The following is a 4,614-nucleotide window of genomic DNA, read 5'->3' on the forward strand; positions in this document are numbered from 1 at the left end:
TAGGTCAAGAATCTTTCGCCAATAACTATCTGTCGTGCTAGAACCTTTAGACTTTATAGGGGAAGCCATCAGAATAAACTTGAAAATAATTCTTTTTTATCACTGCAAACTAAAACTTTTTATCCCAACTGCTAAGGTTTTGGAAGTGATGACAACAAAGAAATGCCTCGAGAAGTTTCATTTGAAATCACTTAGGTAACTTTGAGACTCTTTTTTTTTCAAATATGCTATCAATATACAGCTGTTTAAGACTTATGAAAATCATCATGAGGGTCTTTTCAGCATTAAGAAATATAAAATAATTTTCAGTGTTGCATTGTTCAAGCTTGGATGTGATCGTAAATTTCTGAGATTTATCCGTAATGAACCATTCAATCTTAAAATGGGGCACATTCCTAGGGATAATCCTCAAGTTTAAAACTTTGGCAAAGAGTTTGCCTTCGGTAAAAATGTATATATAGTAGGGTAAAGTAGGAGATTAGAAGCAAGAGAGTAGCTGATGTGGTTGAGGCACTAATATGTGCCTACCTCAACTCAGGCGGGGAAGTAACAACTTTATTATTTATGAAATGGATCAGGATGGACATTGATTTTATTGATGCACCTATCCTAAGGCACTTCCTCATGAATGTTGAGAAGCTAGTCATTGTACGGTACTTGGAAATCACTGCTACATTACAAGTTTAATGACCCTTTATTGCTTGTTAAAGCACTAACTCACGGATCTTACATGCTACTTGAGATACCAAGATGTTATTAGCACATGGAATTTCTTGGAGATATAGTTCTAGGTTATGTTGTTACAACACATCTCTATCTCGAATATTCGAGACTGAATCCAAAACTAATTACTTATTTGAGGTCTACTTTTGTAAATAATGAATGTTATGCTGAAATTGTAGACAAGGCTAGCCTGCATAAGCACATTGTTCTTGCCTCGCCAGATCTGCAAAGGCAGATATGTTGTACGTTGAGGATTTTTAAAAATTGGATCTTGTGTCCACGTTTGGATGGGAGAGTGGAACTACTTTCCCAAAGGTGCTTGGAGATGATTTTGAGTCCCTTGCTAGAGAGCGATCTTTGTTGATTTTGGCTTCGACAAAGATACTACATTTCTAAGCATAAGACATCTTCTGGAATAGTTGATTAGACTTCAACCAATAAAACTTTATCCAGCAAGACTATTAAGTGAACTATGTGAACCAAAAAAATTCATGGGACAAGAACTTGACATTTGAGACATCAAAATTTTGTGGGACTCTACAAGATGAGTCCAATTTCATTTAGGATTTTTGGAGACTAGTTACCCTAAACTCTAGCTCACACTTATATAACACTTACATAAAGTGTAATATATTTCTTTGATTAGGCATCTCTAAATTTTCATATATTCATGAAATATTCATGAAGTTATCAAGATATGGGCGCACTCTTCTTGACAACCGAATACTTTAACAAGATCTGTAAAATCCTTTCACGAAGATCAAATAAATCCTAAGAAGGTCCACATCATCCTAGTTTGAGTGACACTAATAGCCTTTGAATCATGGAGAAATCTTATGAGAGGGGAATCAAGGGATAAATATATTTTTACTCATAATCTTTATGAATAAACTCATTCTTTTTTATCTATTCTGTGATTGCAATATTCTTTTTGTATTTGGAAAAAATAGTGCAAATAAATTTGCACGCCTAGTGTGACCTGATTTACTCTTCATCTCCTCTCTTACAAATAAAATGCAAATATGAAGCCACAAACCGCAAAAGTTGAAACTCCACTTTTATGGGTACTTCATGTGTCATCTTTGAGTTTATCAAGTTTACACTTTGACAAGCCTTGAACTAGTGGGCATTTATAGATACCAAAATTTTGTGGAACTCTATGAGATAGGTCACTTCCTCAAGAAAAGGGTGACAGTTTGTAAAGTCACGATTAGTGGGAACATCCTCCCGAACGAGCTTAACACACTTGTAGCTTAGGACAGGTTTAAATTGTGTCTCAATATCATTATTGTCGATGTACACAAAGCATTCTCATTCAAATTACCAAAATTCTAGTATTAAATGTCTTCACATTTAATAGGTTGCCTAAATACGTTAATATAGAAAAAAAGATTATTATTATTATTAATAGAAGAACAAGTTTTCTTTTTTGTCCTATATTTCACATAGGCTATGTGTTACGAACTTAGAGTCTCACTAATGTTCTGTGCGACACCTAGCAACTTACTCACGAATCTTTCACAGTCTTGTAAGCTCAAGTAAGCCTTTTCAAACTAAGATCGCTAAGAGAATGCAAGAAAGACTGGGAAAGCTTTGGAAGAAGGCATTGTATTACTTTATGGAAAGCTTTACACTTGGTTGGATCAGTTTGCAAATAAGAGGCCCTATATTTATACTACCTCCTAAGGACCTAAGTATAAATACTATTTACTTTACATGTTCTTAAAATATTTACACTTTAGTTCTATTCTAGAATTCTCTCGGGAATTTTAAAGACTTCTTGATATCTAGGGGTTCTATAGGGTTCTACTAACCTCTCCACAACTCTAGATTCTTCTCCCTTATCCCGATGCCAAATTTGAACAGTGAAATGGTGGGACATGACACTCTCCCCAACTGTTGATGCAATGAGTGTGGCGCATTGCTGCAAGAACTCCCGAATTCGGTTCTTAAACTGCCAGAAGTCTTCCTGTCTCTCTCATGTGGCCTCCGAAGTGTAACATCCGGCAATGAGTTTTTGGCCAACTTTGAGCAGTTGTAAATCCTAGCTCAGAATGAGTTAGGAGTAGTTCCAATTATGGTTGTGAAGCTTGTGGAATAATATTTCCAACGCCGTCGAGTTTGCTCAATTCCGAGTTCGTATGAGCGAGTTATGTCCTTTGAAAGTTGGGCAGTTGGCAGGAAATCCGTCCGGAAATTTAAGGGCATTTTGGTATTTTCCCTAGCCATTTTTTTTGGGATTATATTGTTGTGTTAGGCCGATTCTTTGGATCATTTTGTCCTATTTTAAAAGAGAAAAGAGTTGGGGTTCTTGAAGAAGAAGAGAAGAAGAAGAGAAGAAGAGAAGGAAGAGAAGATCAAGCAAGGAGTTTCCGTCAAGGATCCTCGTGGATATCGTCGGGGGTAATCCCTACTAGGTATGTGAGTTATTAGTGTGGGTTGATCCTTTCCCCCACACATCAAACTCATTATCATTGAGAAAAGATTGGATTGTGTTGTTGAAGTTGTTTGGGTTGTGTTGTTGATGTTGTTGAAGTTATTGTTGGTTGTGGGACATGATTTGGTTGTGTGTTTGAGTTGAATCTCTTGTATATTGAGGGATTTTATGATCCTTAGTGTTTGGGGTTGAATCCATTGAAGTAAGGGTGGTTTAAAGTTGGCAAAACAAGGGAAAAAAGTCGAGTTTTCTAGGCTAGGGGTTGGCGCGTCGCGCCTGCCAGCGCGCCCCAAGAGGAGCTCTGAAGCCCAGCCCTTGGGGCGGCGTGCCAGCCAGAGTGCCAGCAAGGCCCTTCTGAACTTTAAGGGCTGGCGCTCCGTGCCTTGCAGAGCGCCAAGGACCGCAACCTACCCCTTTCATCCCCCACTCTTTCATGCATGTTCCTAGGTATTATACCTATGTTTCCTAGTTGTTTCCAACACTCTAAGGTACGTTTAGACATCCCGAATTCATCCATAAACATGTGATTATATACCTTGAATCCATAGTTCAATTCAAGGGAAGTTAGGATCGAAGTTAAGGGAAGTTAGAGTCAAGTCAAGCAAGGTTTAAAAGTAAGTTCAAGCAAGTTTTTAAAAGTTATTCAAGAATCTTTATTGAATGTTTTAACTTCATTCTAAGGCTCAAGTTTCAAATCAAGTAAAGAGTATAGAGTTTCAAGTTAAGTCAAGAACATAAAGTTATTAGGGAACTATGTATTCCCAAAGAAGTTTTAAAGAAATGTTTTTACATTTAAACAAGGTTGGAAGCTGATATTTCGAAAGAGCCTTCGGGCAAGTTTTTGAGTAATTATCTCAAATCAGCAGGAAGACATATGTTTTAAAAACATAAGAGCCAGTACATTTTTTGGGAGTAGTATCGAGCACTGAATTGGGGGAGTGTTCAAAGAACCCACAGCCCCCATAGAAACATGTTAGCCACCATGGGTAGAAAAGAATCATACTTTTTAGATGAATCCTTTTCCAGATAGACTAGTGGATCCATTAGGCAGTTCAGGTCTTATAGCTTTGGTCGGGTATAAGATGCTCTGGCAGCGTGAGGTCGATCGCTCTATCATCACTATAGCTCTTATGTGATGGTTGTCGGTTAGAGAAACTCCCACAACAGTTATTGTATTTTCATACACATACATTATTGTATTTTTCCATACATCAGTTCATCGTATTTCTATATACATCTTAGGCTTATTGTGTCTTTGTATACACACAGAGTTTATAGCATGTTTTAAGCAGTCTTTCTTTATATTGCACTTGTTTTAAAATTTGCCTTATATTGAAAGAAGTCAGTCAGATTGAGTTGAGTTGAGCCAGGTAAGCTATTTCAGTTTCTTCCAGATTTCCTTCTAGTCTTTGTTGCTTAGTTTATTTCCAACTCGCATACTCGTACATTCCATG

The sequence above is a fragment of the Solanum stenotomum genome, chromosome 1 (assembly GCF_019186545.1).
Source record: "Solanum stenotomum isolate F172 chromosome 1, ASM1918654v1, whole genome shotgun sequence".
NCBI lineage: Eukaryota > Viridiplantae > Streptophyta > Magnoliopsida > Solanales > Solanaceae > Solanum > Solanum stenotomum.